The following is a 20,479-nucleotide window of genomic DNA, read 5'->3' as shown; positions in this document are numbered from 1 at the left end:
TATACTGGTACTATATTTATATATTATTATAATAATATTAATAATTATTTATATATATATATATATATATATATTATATTTAATATTACGCATATAATATTGTACCAATATATATATATATATATTCTTTTAATTACTTTCGATGATAAACGTCACACATAAATCGATAATTAATTATTAACGATGAATGTTTCTTTCTTTTTTCTTCTGATCATATCGTTTGAATAATTCATCCTTTCATCCTATCCCATTTGTATTAACACCTTATATTTTTATAAACTCTCATGCATAGATTTTTGTTAGAATAATACAAAAAAAAAAAAGAAAAAAAGATGGCAGTACTTATACATTCTTTGGTTATGTGTGTTAGTTTGTTTTTAATAATTCATCGTTAATAACTAGTTATCGATTTACTTATGACGTTTATCATCGAAAGTAATTGAAATAATTTTCAAAAGTAAACAATTATAGATAGCTTGACCAAACTAAACTGGACGATGCACTTCTATATATATATATATATGTATATATTTATTTGTTTATCGATTTATCGACCATACTTTTATCGACGAGTCTCTCTTTCTACCTTTCTCTCTCTCTCTCTGTCTCTTTCTCTCTTTCTGTCTCTTTCTAAACGTTTTCTATCATCAACTCTATCCATTTCAATTCGTATAAATGCAAATAGTACAAACAAAAAAAAAAGTACAAACAAATACAACAAAAAAATAACCTAAAATTAAAATCATTAAATACGTTCGATACCACTGATTGTTTTTTTTTTAATTATTATTATTATTATTATTATTATTATTTTTCTTTATTTTTTTATTTTTTTTCTCTTGTATCCAAAGTCATCATTACAAACATTATTTTGATTTATATATGATATATATATATATGTATATTTTAAAAAAATAATTATTATTGAGAAAATTGATCTAACATGAGGAACCAAAACGTTGCGCCCTCGTCATAATTGACGAGATTTTCCGAAAACGTGAAAATAAGTTTTTCTCGCAGCCGATAAAATCGCATTCTCGAAAATGAGATTATCAACAACCACCTCCATCCTCATCCCTCCTGTATCTTCCCACGCGTCCAGAACTAAGGGAAGATTTCTCAAACATGAAAAGAACAAAATATTCTCTCTCTCTCTCTTTCGACGAAAACATAAACAAACAACAAACAAAATCACGATAATTATTATAAATCGTAAATATTACCAAAAAAAGGAAAAAAATGATCGAGACCAAACACATCAGGGATTGTGTTACAATGATGTGATTTATCATTTTGTATAATCAATTCGTAGTAGTATATACACCAGCCGCCATATTTGTTCTCTACCGAACACAATACAACACGACACGAAGCTTTGAAAACTCACTAAGGGATGGCGGCGCTTAAACGAACAAATCCAAACAATATTTTTGACAATTCAATCAAATATACAAAGTTACTTAATCAATCTACCCCTCGTGTGTCAAGATTTTATATTTACAATTGTTAATTAAAATACATCATAATCCATACCATTCATTATCTCATATTTATTTCAAGGTTTAACCTCAAAGAAAGAAGGAAAGAAAGTAATCAAATTTTCTTCTTTTAATTTTTATTAAAAATATATATATATATATATTCAATCATATTATTATTAAAGTTTCTAAATTAATTAGATAAATTGTTGATCAAAATCTATTGGTTACATCCATTTCTAATCTCGTGTCAAATCAACTAGGTTATACTCGCAAGAGTGAGAGATATAGAAAGAGTCATCGACATATAGTTGACACGCCATTAACGAGGCATATAGAAGATTCTAGAAGGTTCTAGAAGGTTCCAGAAGGTTCGAGAAGGTTCGGAGAAGATTTGAGATGATTTTATCCTTGGTACCGCTACTCTACTACATTCATCTTATTCTTGTCTCCCTCACTTTCTCAATTTCCTGTCCTTCCTTTCCAACCCTCACCCCCCACCCTTGGCTAAAGTAAGCATCAAAAATATAAGAAAGAGAGAGAGAGAGAAAAGAGAGAGAGTGATGGAATTTGGCCTATCTCTTTCTTTCATTTATCGAAGAACCAACCAGTAATAATAGTAGTAGTAGTTGTTTAAACGATACTAAACGCATCGAAAACATAAGTTCCTGTTTCCGCATCGACACCGAGCATCGATGGCGTCTGCGTGATGGCAGTTGGGCGGTGCCGTCCTCTTACACGTCTGCGTTCGCTTGCCCATGGTATCAGGAGACCATGAATGCTAAAGTTTTCTAAAAAAATATAACCAACACAAATGATGATAAAGATGGAACAGAAGGAGGAGGAGGAGGAGGGGATAGAACAGGAAGGGTAGTACGTAGTAAAGAGGACAACAACTAAATAAGGTTATGTTAGTCAGGTGGGGTCATTTATTGTTACCATTTATTTTATATTTCTTATTATATTTAGTGTTCTTATTGTATATAGTGTTTTTTGGTTTAATTTAATTATTAATAAATTAATAATAAATTTAATTTAATTATTTATAATAATAATAATATAAATTAATAAAAAATATAATAAATATATATATATATATATATATATATATATATATATATACACACACTACTTATACTATATACATATATACTACACATACTATTACATATATATTACATAACTATTACATAATTATTAAATATATATATATATATATATATACAGTATTTTTATTTTATTTTATAACTATGAGTATTGGTAGTAACCATATAGTGAGTTATATAGTTTATATTAATACATATATAAAATAGAAAATGTATATATTTATGTGTGTGTGTGTAAGTAAGAGAGAAAGAGAGAGTGTGTGAGAGAGAGAGAGAGAGAGAGAGAGAGAGAGGATAGAAAATCTGTAAAAGAGAAAAATAGGAAGAGTATTATCCTCTTTAGTTGGTTAAATCGGTGCTGCCACACACACGGACTTAGAATAGTCGAGTCACGCTCTCTCGTTTCTTCATTTAATTATACTAAGGAGAGTAAACTAAGTAGTAGCAAGGTTTCAGAATGTTGCAGGAAGTCTTCCATTTGCGTATCTCCCCTCTCTTTCTCCTCACCCTTTCTCTATCTCTTTTTTTCTTTCTTTCTTTTCTTTTCTTTGCTTTCTCTCATGTATGTATATACACACTTACACACTCACGTATACACTTATGTAGCTTTATTATAACACACTTCCTATAGGTACTTACTTACTTCTAACGTTTTATAAACGCAAAACATGTTGATAAACTGAAAGTTCATTTTCTTCTTGTAATATCTCTCAATTACCATAAAACAATGACAAACAATGCAAATTCAAAATTGTACAAACAACAAGAAAATTATTACACTCATGTTGCATCTTTTCTTTTCCTTTTTTTGTTTTTTTTTTTTTTGCTTTTTCTTCTTCCCTTCGAAACTTTCCGTTTCGTGTTCCAATCTTTATATAAGTTGAATTTTTCTTTTCGAATAATTTCAAATCGACAAAATTCAATAGAATAGCTTCATTCTCGCATATGCAAATAATTAGATGGTAATCAGAGGCAATGGGAGGGGGAAAGAGGAGGAGGAGGAGGAGGAGTGGTGGGGATGCAACGTTCACTTTCAATTCATTTCTCAATGATATCCAAGAAAAAGAATCAAATAAAATAAAACAAATATTTTGATGAAATTTCACAAATGAAATGTCAATAAACAAACTCATTAAATATACAAGTGTAATAATTAATGTTAAAAATAAAATGAAATAAACTATTTAAAAAAAAAAACATGAGTGATTCGTTTCATTGAAGAAACTAATTGAGGAGAAGAATGATAAGAAATGGTTTTAATTTAAGAAAAGAATGAAGAAGAGAGTGAGGAGAGATCATCTTGGTGAATGTTGAGACAGGGACAAAGTTGATGGGGTGGCAACGACCCCTGTTGTAGACTCGTATATGCGCCCAACGAACGTTCCTACGAAGAGAAGAACGTAGAGAGAACAAACTCGGTACTGTGCGCGAGTAGATATCGATTTGTCTGCGTTTGCTAGGAAAAAAAAAGTTGCTCGGCTTCCTGACGTTCGCCGATATTGGCCCGTAGGGTCAAACTCGTCCTCATCATCATCGTTTTCTTCTTCTTCTTCTTCTTCCTCTTCCTTTTCCTTTTCTTTATCCAGTTGCTTCTTATTCTGCTGATGCAGTCAAATCTACTTCTTGAACTATAAGATTTATTACCATTACTACTACTACACTCAAAATATTACTATTACTGCAATCAACATTACTGCTACTTCTAGTAGTACTACTAGTATCAAAACATTACTATTACTGCAATTAACACTACTACTATTCCTACTGCTACTATCAAACCACTACTATTACTGCAATTAACATTACTGCTACTTCTAGTAGAAGTACTATTACTATCAAAACATTACTTATTACTGCAATTAATACTACTATTACTCCTACTACCACTGATATCAAAACATTACTATTATTGCAATTAACACTACTACTATTCCTACTGCTACTATCAAACTACTACTATTACTGCAATTAACATTACTGCTACTATCAAACCATTACTATTACTGCAATTAACATTCCTGCTACTTCTAGTACTCTTACTATAACACCATTACATTTACTGCAATCAACACTACTGCAATTCCTTCTACTACTATCAAAACTTATTATTATTACTAGCTACTCTTACTCCTTACTATTATTACTATGGTTGTATAGTTTATTAGTTTTGTAAGCTTTAACATAAATCGACTTCAAATTCAACGCTGCAGACTCAGACTCACATCACTTGGTTGCATATTCCTTTTTTTCCGTTCTTTAACCTCTCTCCTTATGACTTCTCCGTTTCCTTCGATTACCTCCTCGATAGTTACCTCCTCAAACTGTCTTCTTCTCGATCCATCCTGATCAAGTTCGTCGGCCGTCACGCTCCCAACACTCTATTTCCGACACGTTCTAACGATTTCCACAACGAGCAATCCTCCTTCTCCTTCTATTTCCAATTGCTTAATCCTTTTGCTACGGGCTGCTAATACGTGTAGCATCGAAATTGCACTTTATTTTCGACTCATTTTGTTACTGATATTATTATTATTAATTGGTATTCGGAACCCTAGCCTCCTGTTGAATGTCCCCCCCCATATCTGATATATGCTGCTTTCACATGGGGGTTCCTGGGGGTTCGTCCTGTCACCATCGTTTACGGGTTTTACACTTTTATTCGTCCAATTAATTATTATTATTAATTGCCATTAGAAACTCGAAAGTTCATTGTCACAAATACCAAATCCCGGCCAGTGTTCACGTCCCTGAGCCACGATCCCGTCCATTCGCGGTCTTCGTAGCCCATTTCTTGAAGATCCCCAAATAATATTGTCCTCCCATCTACGTCTCGGTCTACCCAGTGGTCTTTTCCCGTTTGGTATACCGATTCACCCCCATGCACGCCCACGTCACCTGCCCCATCTTAATCGACGTGATTTTACGACGTTAATGGTGTCCGGTTTTGTTGTACGATCGGTGTACTTCTACGTTATGGGGTTTTCTCCATTACGGCCGTTTCCGCATCGCGTTTTGCATCGAACATTTTACGAAACAAACTTTATTTTCTAAACCCTACATTTCTTTTGGGCCCGTAACGTAAGTGACACCACGTTACGCTGTCATAAAGGATGATTGTCCTGTGTATCCTGATTTTCAAGCATCTAAATTGATTCTTTTCTTAAGTTCTTCGATCTTACATCTCATATTGAGTAGCATGAACTCTGCATAGTTTGAACTCGTAACATATTATCCATTTCCACGACCAATAGGAAAACCATTTCAATTCTTTTTTTAGAGAGGTATCTGTTGATAAATGTCGACATTTGTTGATGTAACTCAAAAATAAGATTATATATTTATATGAAATATTTCGATTATACGAATCCTCGACATTCCTCAAACTCGATTTATCATTTTAACATATAAAAAAATTAATAATTAATTAATAACAATTCTTTTTCTTCTTATTCTTATTATTATTATTAGGATTTCTTTTTGTTATCCTAAACTTCACAACATCTTTAGGCTAAAGAGACTGTAAAGTTAGTTATGGGAGCGGTTAGATTTTTTTTTACCGAGGGTAAAGGGGTTTGTTAGCCTCGCCCTCGAACCCTCCTCCTTTATCTGGGCTTGGGACCAGCTAGCTATTATCTAAATATTTAGATATTAAACTAGGCGGAGTTAAATTCATAATTAATAATTAGAATAATTTGTATTTTGCTTTTTCAATCACAAATAATATTTGCAAAATAAAGGATTAATATCAATCAGTTTATATTTAATATTTTAAATGTAATTAGTTTAATAAAACCAAAACTAAAACTAAAACTAAAACTAAGACTAAAAATAAAAATAAAATATAATATCATTTTGTAATTGTATTAGCATTGTTTAACATTTTCATCTTTGTAGCAACATGAACAACAACAACAACAACAACAACAACAACAACAAATATATTGCTAATCATAAAATATAGGAAAGAGGCGGTGTTATATAGTGTGGCATGAATTTTATGAACAGGATTCAGCAGAGAAAGCTCCTGTTCCTATAGGAAGAGAAGAGTGGTCGAGGAGGTGTGTGGGATGGTACTTTGTTAAACGTGGTACTTGTGAAGAGGTGGGACAGACCACAAGGGCCAGCCAGATCAGGGCAGTTAGAATATAGCAGACGGTCAAAAACTCGCCGAACCGGCTGCCACCATCGTCTAAAAAGAAAGAAAAATAGTTCAGATACATATTTACATGCATCTATATATATATATATATATACACATACTTATATGTATGTATGTATATACATGCAACTTACGTACCAACGCAGGATATTTTTGATTTTTTCTTTCTTATTCTCATCTTGTATTTGTTTTTTTTTTTTTCGTTGTTGCTTTTACATGTTCGAAATGAGCACACTCTTCTCTTCTGCAAATGAATCATCTGAAACTAAATCTCTTATAAATTATAATACATGTAAAATTTGCAATCATTTTTTCTTTTGTTTCTTCTCTTCTCTTCTCTCTCTCTCGTCGATCACTTCGATTGTTCTTTTCTTTCTTTTCTTACAATTTCATTTTATTTTTATTTGAATTTTCATGTTGCAACCACTAAAACTTATCTGCAGTTAATTTGTACATAACCTAATTAATCTACGAATTAATTGATTGCAATTGCAATTTTTTGAAGTAACGTTACCACCATTAAAACTTGTCTGCAGTTTAATTTGTACATAACCTAACTAATCTGCTAATTAATTGATTGCAATTTCAATTTTTTGAAGTAACGTTACCACCATTAAAACTTGTCTGCAATTAATGTATACATAACCTAATTAATCTATGAATTAAACTAATTGCAATTTCCATTTTTTTGAATTGACGTTATCACTATTAAAACTACAGTTAATGTGTACAGTTGATGTGTACATAATCTAACTAATCTACGAATTAACTGATTGCAATTTCCATTTTTTGAATTCACCTTACCACCATTAAAACTTGTCTGCAATTAATGTATACATAACCTAATTAATCTATGAATTAAACTGATTGTAATTTCAATTTTTGGAAGTAACGTTACCATCATTAAAACTTGTCTACAATTAATGTTTACATAACCTAACTAATCTACAAATTTAACAGATTTGACATAATCCAAAAAATTTGTCGATAATTTAACTGAAAAAATGATACCACCATTTAATGTTGAAAAAACGGTGTGTCCCAATTTTAGACGAATTAACGAACAGAAAGAGAAAAGGTGGGATGAGGAGTAGGATGAGGGAGGGGAACGAGGGGAGGGGGAGGGGGGGGTAAAAAGAAAGAAAAATAAGAAGAAAAACTGAAGAGAGTCGTCCCGTTCTTTTCGATCCCATCGAATTTGCATAGGACTCACCTTGGACCGACTCTCTCTCTCTCTCTCTCTCTCTCTCTCTCTTTCTCTCTCTCTCTGGAGATATCGATTGGCAGGTGGGTGCCCGGGGGGAACTGCTGACAATACGATTTATTACGGAATACCACCTGCTCTAAGGAAATCTCAATCGGACCGCTGCATTTGTTCTGCAATACCAGAAAACAAGTATGGGAGAGGAAGGGAGAGAAGAGGAGAGGAGAGGAGAGGAGAGGAGAGGTTAAGGCAAATGGCAAATGGCAAATGGCGTTGCTACCGGATTTTCTATTATCTTTTACTTTCCCACGGATCTTCGTTAAAATCGTTGATTGCTAAAAACAAAATTTGACGAGAAACATTGATTTAGTCTATTGAAAATATTCTCTAGTTTGTAATAAAAGATAAATAGGAAAATGAGATTTCTTTTTTAATCTTTTCATTGACGATTTTTTCTTTTTCTTTTTCTTTTTTTTTTTGGCGGGAAAAAAGGATTTTTGGCGGGAAATAATGTTTTATACTTTTTTTTCCAACTGTACATAGGAAATAGCCATTACTAGTACAGCCAAACTCAAAAATATTTACTTCTATGATTGAATTATCAAATTTTTGTTCTAGTTATTATTAACGTTAACTATAATTATAAAAAAAACAACGTTCACATATGTGGCGAAAAGTTTGCAAAGGTTAAGTTTGAACAAAGTAGACAATTTAACGAATTATTCAAATATTTAAATTTGTCTGATAAATAATCGTCGTTTACATTTTTATCGTTCACTCTTACGAGATCGATCGATGTTTAAATAATTCATTGAATTAAATTTCATGTAAAAATATTTGTAATATTTATCTCGATTGTAGACTTATCCATTGATCGGAAACATTGGGTTTTGTTTTTTGTTTTTTGTTTTTTTTTTTTTTTTTTTTCGTTCAGAGTATTCCTTTCATTCAAATGTATCTCTTTAGTTTTGAAATCAAATTAATAAGAAGAGTTTACTTTGCAATGAACGATTATCATAATCAATGAGAAGCGTAAAGATGGTGGTCGAACGTCACAAACTTTAATTTCCATTCTAAAATAGAAGAACAAAACTAGAATATTTTTTTGTTGTTTAAACAAAACAAAACAAATCAAATACACAAAAATCACAATCACAAATTTTATTTTTTAAAATTGTAAAAATTATGCTAATAAAAAAACTCCAAATATTTCCTACCAAAAAAAAAATAGGGTGTTGTTGAATAGAAAAATAATCAAAAAAAAACAAAAAAAAAATCCCTAGATAAAAAGAAGCAAAAAAATGTAAAACTTTGAAGATAAAATAGGCTACAAAAAAAAATGTTAGAAAATGTTAGAAAGAAAAAAAGGGACAAGGAAGGAGACAAGTAACCCAACCAAACGAGACCAAACGAAATCAAACGAAGCTAAACGAAGCTAAACGAAGCTAAACTAAAGCCAAGTCAAGCCAAGCACAAACGTCATCAAGAACAATAGATGCCTTGGTAAAGGATCAGAGAAACAGGAGGAGCAAAGTGGTATACTAAAGGCTCCTGCTGTGTTAGTCTGTACATACTTATCGCTGATTGGAGGATGAGGGGTGGCCCTTCCATTCGAAACGCTCGAATGCGCCGAATGATACGTGTGCTGGACCTGACCAACTCCGGTTATATCAATTGTAGGGATGAGATTGGAAACCATTTCATAAGAGAGAGTGAGAGAGAAAGATTAAAAAAAAAAAACAAGAGAGAAAGAGAAAGAGAGAAACGACGACCCCGTTAACAGCAGCAGCAGCAGTAGCAGTGGCAGTGGCAGTGGCAGGGGGCAGCAGCAGTGACACCATTGTACAAGAATACAAAAATAAACTTCAATTGGTATAGATGTGAAGACTACCAACAACAACAAAAAAAGAAAAAAAAAAACATCGATTAGCTAACCGAAGTATCGATCTTTCCCTCGTGTGTCTCGTTTATTTGATCGAATCGAACGATAAGAACTTTCCAACGTGTTTCCATCAACCAATAGTATAGTACCCTTTCTCGTTGATTAATTTTGTAAATGCACACTTACTATAACTATACTATAACTATACTATAATATATTCAATTTGATCTATTCAAAAATTGACCTATTTTATTTATAAGAAACATGTTGGAATTAAAATGATCAAATTGTACGTTGGAATCAAGAAAGATCAGATAAAAGTAGTCTAGTTTGTATATTTTAGTATAGTTTGAATTATTTTGATCTATTAGGTGGTACGGAAAGTCGAAAGTTTCGTTTTTCATTATATATATATGTATATACGTGTTATCGAAGGATTATTGATACGTTTGAAAAAAGTAATCGAATGCATGTCGATAGTGTCACCAACATTAATACTTATGAGAGATGTCCTACGGATATATATAGGGTGTAACAAAAATACTCTGAAAAAGAATAGATTATGATGTTAATAAACATATATCTACAATAATTCCATTTATAATTCGAACAATTCTAACTAAAACATTATCGAACTTTTTATAAACCTGTTGAACATAACCAAAAAAAAAATTGTTACTGATCAAACAGATGATCTAGATTCTAGTAATATTAAAGAAATAGGAATATTGTTGAATGTTTTAACTTTAATTAGGTATTTTTCAAATTTAGAAAACCAGGACAAATCTATAAGTAGAAAGTAAAAGTAGTGATAGTAATGATGATGATGATGATGGTAGTGGTCGTGGTAGTGGTGGTGGTGTTGGTAGTGAGAAGGGAAAGGATTTTCACGTTTTATCCTGGTGATATTACTAGCATAGTTGCATTGTTACATAGTCCCTAGCATGAGCGTGCCAACCACAGACCGATTTCCTTGGACTTTCGCCAAATGATAATGTATTCTTCCTTTTTTTTTTTTTAAGATTGGTAGAATCTTCCTCGTGATAATCCTTCCTTCTCATTTTTTTTTTCAAATTTTAATTTTATTTTATTCATTTTTCTTGTTTCCTTCCTCTTTTAATAAGTATCCTAACTAGATATTAAGGATTCGTATATGAGAAGTTATATTCTTCTGTATTATTTAAAACTCCGTCAAAATGATGGATTTAATCTAACGTCACGGAGAGTGGGGGTTTATTAATTTATATTTTTTATAATTATTTTGAAATTTTTTTTATAAAATTAAGGATTTTAAAAATATTATCTAAGTTTCGCGCATATAAGAAGTTATACTCTTCTGTATTAATTAAAACTCCGTCGACATGATGAATTTAATCTAACGTCACGGAGAGTGGGGGTTTATTAATTTATATTTTATCATTATTTTGAAAAATTGTTATAAAATTAAAGATTTTCAAAATATTATCTAACAGTTTATAAGAAATTATGTTCTTCTGTATTAATTAAAACTCCGTCGACATGATGAATTTAATCTAACGTCACGGAGAGTGGGGGTTTATTAATTTATATTTTATAATTATTTTGAAAAATTGTTATAAAATTAAAGATTTCCAAAATATTATCTAACAGTTTATAAGAAATTATGTTCTTCTGTATTAATTAAAACTCCGTCGACATGGTGGATTTAATCTAACGCCACGGCAAGTGTGTGTCTTTATTAATCTACATGTTATAATTATTTAACAAAAAAATCTTTAATAAAATTAAAATATCATCTAATAGTTTCGTTTATAAGAAATTATATTCTTTCAAATAATAATAATGATTTGTATTAATTAAAACTTCGTCAATATATAATGAATTCAATCTAACGTCACGGAAAGTTGAGGATCGAATCTATTTACTACAATTATTTATTAAAAAATCTTTAACAAAATTCAAGATTTATAAAATATCATATTTTTTAGTTTATCAGAGGAGACAATATATTCTTATAGATAATAATTTTTTTTTTTATATTAATTAAAACTTCGTCTACATGATGGATTTAACCTAACACCTCACGGAAGTGGCTTTTTCATTATCTAATCTTTAACAAACTTACAAATATTCTTCAAACATTTTCCTCAAACAGTATTATCAAATATATCATCATAATTAATAAATTTAATTGAAAAACAAAACAAAACAAATCAAAATAACAATTTAAACATAACCTATAGATTATACCCGTAGACTAAATTCACGGTTAAACTTCGAAATACATTTGTTCGAAAGAAAAAGTACAAACAAATAGAAGAAGAAGAAGAAGAAGAAGAAGAAGAAGGAAAAATGAAAGACAAAAATACAAAAAAAAAAAAAAAGGAAGACTACTCTACTGACAAGGTTACGTTGTCAAAGGTTCCATGGACTTTTGAAATTACGTTGGACGTTAATGAACCGATCGAACGAATGCAAACGATGCCGCCGCCGCCGCCGCCGCCGCCTGTTTGCGCCCATCGTGTGTGGTGGCATGTGTGTTGTAAGTTGTTGCTTCGAGTAACATCTTCAACTCTCTTCATCTCTCTCTCTCTTTCTCTCATACTTTCTTAACCAATCTTCTTATTATCCTTTTTTCAACTCTTTCTTTTTATTATCTTTTTTACTCGTTCCTTCCTTCCAAGATTTATTAACACGCTACAAACTGACGTTATGTGCACTACATACGCGTTACAAGTTAGCAACAGCAACAGCAACAGCAACAACTGCAGCGACTGCTGCAACGTCTTCAAAGAGAACCTGGAGAAGGGGTTTGCGGGAGGGGGGGGGTGAGGGGGAAGAAAACGCATTACGTCCGCTGCACTACATACGCGTTACAAGTTAGCAGCAGCAACAGCAACAGCAACAGCAAAAGCAACAGCAACAGCAACTGCAGCGACTGCTGCAACGTCTTCAAAGAGAACCTGGAGAAGGGGTTTGCGGGGGGTGGTGGTGGTGGTGGGGTGAGGGGAAGAAAACGCATTACGCCCGCGATATTTACACACAATGGCAACTGTGAATGACCGATAAAAAAAAGTATTCGTATTAAATGATTCTCTTTCTTTCTTCTCTTCTTTTGAAAGACGTCTACGATACCGGACTGACGACGAATAAAACAATTCTACTCTCTCTCTCTCTCTCTCTCTCTCTCTTTGACTTGAATTAATTAAATTTAATTAAATTTATTTTTGTATAAACTTTATCGTATTATTAATCAAATGTAAAAGAACTTTGATTGGTTTAATTAATTTAATTATTTTAATGTTAATAAATGGTATGAAAATGTTTTGTCCTCCATCTTTCCTATTAACTACATACACACAACTTTAATTACAATTAATTAATAAATAATTATAATAAATAAAAAAAAAATAATTCGACAAATAATTGTCAAGATTATTATCTTTTTTTTCTTTTTACTATTTATTTTATTTATTATATTATTATTATTTTTTATATATATATATATTAATTTCTATTATATTTTTAAATATTTTTTTCCTCCATCTTTTCTATTACTACACACAAAACAACCTATCACTAATTGTAAAGAGTACTATCATTTTTATTATTTTATTTATTATCATTTTATTATTAATTTATATATATATATATATATATATATATATATATATATATATATATATATATATATATATATATGTTTGTATGATGGTTAAACCTAGAAATGAATGTTCGTTCATTTCTACGAAAAGTTCCATCTCCCTTCCTCTTTTACACTCGTCTCCGCCTTCTCATTTTCTTGTCCTTCCTTTCAACCTTTTCTTTCCTTTCTTTCCTCCAGACCTTTTTATCTAAACCTTATAGGACTTCTTCAACTGCCTTTTCATATTGTATATATATATATATATATATATATATATATATATATATATTCTAAAGGATGTTATTTTCATTTTGTGCAATTTCGATCATCTATTTGAAAATATGTCGAGGTTAGAAGGGGAAGGGAGGGGCAAATATTCTTCCAGTTTCTACTCTTTCTCTCTCTCACACACACACTCTCATTTTTTTTAACCAACACACACAAATCCTTATACAAAACCATAGGCAAATAGAACATCAAAATTGCATCATCCTATCTGAAATATAAATTTTTTAATAATTTTTTTTTAATTTACCAGTTTAAAAAAAAAGGACACACACACACACAAATTTTGTAATATTCAATTGAATTCAATCTCTAACGCCAAATCTTGATCAATTAATAATAATAATCATCATCATCATCATCATGAAAATAGAATTATTTTAACGAGACAGAAAGAGAATTGTCAAAGAGAAGAAACAAAAGTTCATTCGTTCGTCCTTGGTTATTTTTCCTTTTTTTTTTTTTTTTTCTTCTAATAGCTCGAATGTGTCCATTACTTTTACGAGCAGCAACTAAACCCGAAAGGAGAGTGGTAAAAGCAGCATTTCTGAGAAGGCAATTAGGAACGTGAGCGAAATCGTGTCGCCGTCGTGTCATACACCTACAAGGTCAGCTACGTGCTAGAAAACTAGAAACGGATAGCTCGCGGCTGTCCAACACAATCCGACAAATGAACAATTATCATCATCATCATCATCATCATCATCATCATCTGCAATGACTTTTTATTTTTCTATCTACATAAGTCAGAACAATTGGGAAAATGATTCGTTAGGAATAAAAAAAACACCCCCTTTTGCATACAACGTCAATTTTCACGTGAACAAAATTATCCTTTCGATTTCTTCATGAGATTAATCGATTACTATACTTATAATAACGATAATTGGTTTTCTATTGGTTAGTAGATTTATAAAGGGTGTTCACGTAACTCTGGTTTAATTGGTTAACTGGTTAACTTTGAGTCAGTCAGTTAGTAGGAGTCAGAGTCAGAGTAAGAGACAGAGTCAGTCGGTCAGATTCAGAGTCAATCAGAGTCAGAGTCAGAGTGAGACAGTCAAAATTAGAGTCATTCAATCAGTCTGAGTAAGAGTCAAAATCAGTCAGTCAGTCCGAGTAAGAGTCAAAATCAGTCAGTCAGTCAGAGTCAGAGCTAGTAAGTTAGTCAGAGACAGATTCAGAGTCAGTCAGTAAGGAAGAAGTGAAGTAAAAGGGGAAACAAGCCAATGGAGTAAAAGCTAAGGGAACAAGTAGAGATAGAGATAAGAAAAAAAACAGCCACTGACTGAGATATCTGAAATTGAAAGAACTACTTGCGTAGGGTGCTTAGCGGACTACGACCAAGACTGGATACTGTGTTCCAACTGGCATGGGTTGGCTCATGATGCATGGGCACATATTTCTGAATGTTCATACGTCTACATATGTGATCGATGTTGGATGATTTCAAAATTTCCGATGCTAGTTGTTCAAAGTGAAATCTGTCCGATACTAGGTGACACTTCTAGCGATTGTATATTTTGACAGGAAAGTTTCATTCTTATTTTTTTGAAATATGTTTATACAGAAGTTGTATTTCTGTTGATTCTATGGTTTGTTGACTCTCATTAATTAATAAATAAAGTTACATGTGTCTAGGCAACTAGACGACTTCCTCCTGTATATAAGACTGAATTTGTAGAATGTCTAGATTCACGGAGTGATTGTTAACATAAAATTCGGTCTTTCACGGTAACATATATGTATATATATGTATACATTTTATCTATGATCAAGAATTCCTTTTAATACTTGGTTCACTTCTCTAACTCTGACGAATGTTTCTCCTATGTTTTGGATATATCGACGTTTTACCAAAGAATAGACGAAATGAACAACAGCGAGATAGCAAGATGGCTGACAACGAATAGGGAGAAAAGTCCAAGCTCTTAAGCTCTCCTTGGCCTAATGCCAAATTCGATCCGTGACTATAGAGAATAGATACACAAATATATACATATATATATATATATATATATATATATACTATATTCTTATACCTACCTAGAATACATATAGAAATCAATATGTATATATACATACCTATATATAATATTACTACAGGAATGTTCTCTTTCAAGGTTGTTGTTATTTCCAAAAAGAAATGCGTATAAATTTATAAAATACTCTTGAAAGATTTAATAGAATATTATCTAACAATTTATCTTTCTTAAAGGTATAACTTTAATTCAAAAAAAAAAAAAGAAAATAATAATAAAACAGAAAAGAAATAAATGAAACACACATATCGCGCATATAACAGATTTGGCTAATTCCACGGAAATGAATTTTCTACAATATTATATATTATTATTATTATAATTATATTACTCGATTAAACAAATGTTTGATACAAATCAAAACAAAGTATACCACCAAACTAACTCTCGTTAGTAGGACACGTGATTTCTGATCGTTTTCCTAAAAACAAAAAAATTCAATAAAACCGATTAAAGAATTCATAAATGGTGGGGATAAAACGACGGACGACTGACAATGAGTGTCGCCAATTTATCAGCTGACACGCGTGCGCGAGCGAGTCTGCTGCAACGTTCGTAAATTCGAACGGTTCTCCTTCGCTCCGTGACAGCAGCAACGCGCTCCCCACCACCATCTACCAGTACCACCAGCAGAACGGAGTAGGGGAAGAGAGAAAGAGAGAAATATAGTATTGTAAAGAAAGAGAAAGAGAAGAGAGAGGCAACGTGCAGCAATGTGCACGGTTAGACACGAAGGACATATGTCGGAGAGATGTCGGAGAGTTGGCGCATTCCAAGCGTTCGACCGCGACGGTATCTCCCCCTCTAACCCACCCCCTTTACCTTACTACTCCTCTCAACCCCTTCCATCCAATCCTATCTTCCCCACCTATCGTATTATTGGTATCGCGTGCGGATTTAGGTTTTTCTTTAATAGAAAAATAAAAGAGAGAGAGAGAGAGAGAGAGAGAGAGAGAGAGAGTAACTGTATTTAGTGAAAATGAATGAATGAATGAATAATTTGTTTTTTAACATAATTTTATTTATTTGTTTGTTTGTTTGTTTGTTTGTTTTTTTTTTTTAAATATGAGACTATCCTCATATGGTAAAATACTCCCCTAAAATAATTTATTTCATTTTATTTTTTTGTAATTTTAATTTTGTAATTTTAATATATATATATATAATATAATATAATATAATATATAAAATATAAAATATAAAATACTATTTGCAAATAATATATAAAATATAAAATATAAAATATAAATATAATATAATTTATAAAATATAAAATACTATTTGTAATTAATATATAAAATATAATATATATAAAATATAAATATAATATATAATAAATAAAATATAAAATACTATTTACAAATAATATATAAAATATAAAATATAAATATAATATATAATAAATAAAATATAAAATATACTATTTGCAAATAATATATAAAATATAAAATACTATTTGTAATTAATATATAAAATATATAATATATAATATATAAAATATCAAATATCAAATATATTATTTGTGTAATTAATATATATAAAATATATATTTTATACAATACATGAAATATATAAAATATTATTTCTAATTAATAGGAACAAATTAATTGTGCAAAACCAAAAAGTGCATTGATATATATATATATATATATATTCGCAAGAAGAAATCGATAATAGTACATCGAAATATACAAACTTCTTCTATTTTTTTTTTTTATCCTTTCCCTATCTCTCTGAACACTCTCTTAAAAAAAAAAAAAAAAGAAAAAAACCAACTTACTCTCGTAATTCAAGGATTCAACTCTCTATTCTAAAGATATTTGATATATCTGATATATATATATATCTGATTTAGAAAAAAGAAAATGAGTGAGTGAGTTTAAATGTTTGTTCTTTGAAATATCAAGTAACATTAGGGAAGAGTTGTTGTCTCTTTTCTCAAGAACGTGCCTTCTTCTCTCCCTTCGATCATGCGAGTCTCCGAAGCTTGCGAAGTGAAGGGAATCAAAGAGATATAACTAAGAGAGAAAGAGAGAGAGAGAAAGAGAGAGAGAGATAGATAGATAGATAGAGAGAAGGAGGAAGGGAGATATGTTAGTGAAAGAAAGAAAGAAGTAATGTAAATAAAAGAAAGAACAAATTATACTTTCATGAGGCAATACCACCCTCCGGCTTGAATGGTAATTAAACCCATGAAGTTAAAACTTTCTTACGACGTTCTTCATTCCCATGACCGTCAACTCGAAACGATTTGTCCTCGTAATATCTTCTGAATTATATCGATCGATCGATCGATCGATCGATTTATTTCAACATCGGGAATTTAACATAACATTCTATTCTTATTTTTGTTATTGAAAATATCTCTTTGACAAATGTGTACATATTAATTTAATCACCATGTATATATATCTCTACGTATATATATATATGTGTGTGTGTGTTTGTGTATGTGCGTGTCTAAATTAATTTAGTTGGATCAATTAGGCTAGGAATAATTGAGTTGGTCAGAAACCAATGTGGTTAAATTCAGTAAACTGAAATTAAGAGATAATTAATGTTAATTAATGTAAGGTTTGATAAAAATGAACATTGGTAGAGCATCTTCAAGAAATTTTTAAAATCAATTTCAGTCAATTATCTTAGTAATTAAAATAAAATATTAGAATTATTTATATGTAATATAATCAACTAGTATTAATAATATTAAATTATAATAATATAATAGTAACAAAATAATAATAATAATAATAGTAGTAGTAGATTATATTAGATATTATGAATAATACTAATAATAATGTTAGTATTATAGTATGGTATTATAAATAATACTGTAATATTATTATTAGTAGTATTATTAATTTATTATTATAATATAATATTAGTATTGTATTATACTATTATATTATATTACTATTATATACTAGAATATATTAAATAATAATACTGTATTATATTATACTATATTATAATATATAATATATAATATTATACATAATATATATAATAATATTATATTATAATATACTAATATATTACTATTATTATACTATTATAATATAATATATATTACTATTATATTATATTACTATTATATACTAGAATATATTAAATAATAATACTGTATTATATTATACTATATTATAATATATAATATATAATATTATATATATATATATATAATATATATATATATATATATATATATATATATATATATATATATATATATATATATATATATATAGTATACATTATATATATAATAATATTATATTATAATATACTAATATATTACTATTATTATACTATTATAATATAATATATATTACTATTATATACTAGAATATATTAAATAATAATACTGTATTATATAATACTATATTATAATATACTAATATATTACTATTATTATAGTATTATAATACAATATAATAAAATATAATAATAAAAAATATATTAATATAAAATAGATTAATATAAAATAACAAAATATAAAATAATAAAATATCAAATAATAAGTATTATATTATACTATATTATATTACTATTATATACTAGAATATATTAAATAATAATACTGTATTATATTTTATATTATATTATAATATACAATATAGTATATTAATATAGTAAATATTATATTATAATATACTAATGTATATTACTATTATTATAGAGAATTATAATATATATTATTATAATATAACATAATATATATATTATAATTCTCTAGAATAATACTAATAATATTATTAGTATTTTAATTATTATATTATAATATTAATTAATAAATATAGTATTATTAAATAATATTAAAAATAATATTTTCAATGTATTTGTACAAATATTTTTTGTTTGCAGTTGTTGTTGTTGTTGTTGTTGTTGTTGTTGTATTATTATTTTACTTTGTACTTTGTATTAAAAATAATGTAATATTATTCAATAATATTATTTCAATATTATTAATAATACTAATATAATTCTACTATTATTAAATAATATGAAATAATGAAAAAAACAATATTACATTTGTTAAGTTAAAAATATATCAAAAATAAAAAAAAAAAAATCTAATCAAACAACGTACAAAACTACACAACACGAATGATTGAATTTAACAGAAACGAGTTGAAAATCAATAAATAAAGAAATAAATATTTCAATAAGAAAAATATAGATCCTTTTGTTCGAGGAAAAGGGTGGGGGAGTGGGGGAAAGGGAAAAAAGGGAAAAAAGGAGAAAAAGGGAAAAAAGGGAAAAAAGGTAAGAAGTAGTATAAAGAAAAATAGCATTGAGATGGTAGTAGTAGTAGTAGTAGTAGTAGAAATCTTAGACTACTTGTTCAAAGAGCCCGCCACACCAGGAGGTGGTCCCTGACCGGAATAACGAGACAAAAGAGAAAGAGATAACAAGCATCCAAGAAGTTAAGTTCACGTTACGCAGCTATCTTACTATCTCTCTTTCTTTCTAACTCATTCACTCACTCACTCACTCACTCAGTCACTCACTAACACACTTTTACAGTCATTCTTTCTCGCATTTTTCTGTGAGCAACAGCAGCAGCAGCAGCAGCCTGCGTTGCACATTCGAAGAATGCAACGACCTTTTCGTGTTGTGTTAAACGACCAATCTTTTTCACATTTTTAGGTACGAAAACGTTCCTGTGTGTGTGTGTCTGTGTCTGTGTAAATGTATGTG

The 20,479-nt window shown here is 29.6% G+C and overlaps 1 long non-coding RNA gene across 1 annotated transcript; it reads left to right on the top strand.

Annotated features, from left to right (window-relative positions):
* The first annotated feature begins 1,723 nt into the window (after positions 1-1,723).
* On the top strand, positions 1,724-13,131 carry LOC149033751 (uncharacterized). Its single transcript, XR_016178968.1, has 2 exons — positions 1,724-2,397; positions 6,590-13,131. It is a non-coding gene; the product is annotated as an uncharacterized LOC149033751 (long non-coding RNA).
* Positions 13,132-20,479: the final 7,348 nt, after the last annotated feature.

Source organism: Polistes dominula, unplaced genomic scaffold, assembly GCF_049000335.1.
Source record: "Polistes dominula isolate Pdom_NZ unplaced genomic scaffold, Pdom_raw_medaka contig_29, whole genome shotgun sequence".
Classification (NCBI taxonomy): domain Eukaryota; kingdom Metazoa; phylum Arthropoda; class Insecta; order Hymenoptera; family Vespidae; genus Polistes; species Polistes dominula.
The sequence above is the reverse complement of the archived record's forward strand: the minus strand, read 5'-3'. Positions and strand labels throughout refer to the sequence as shown.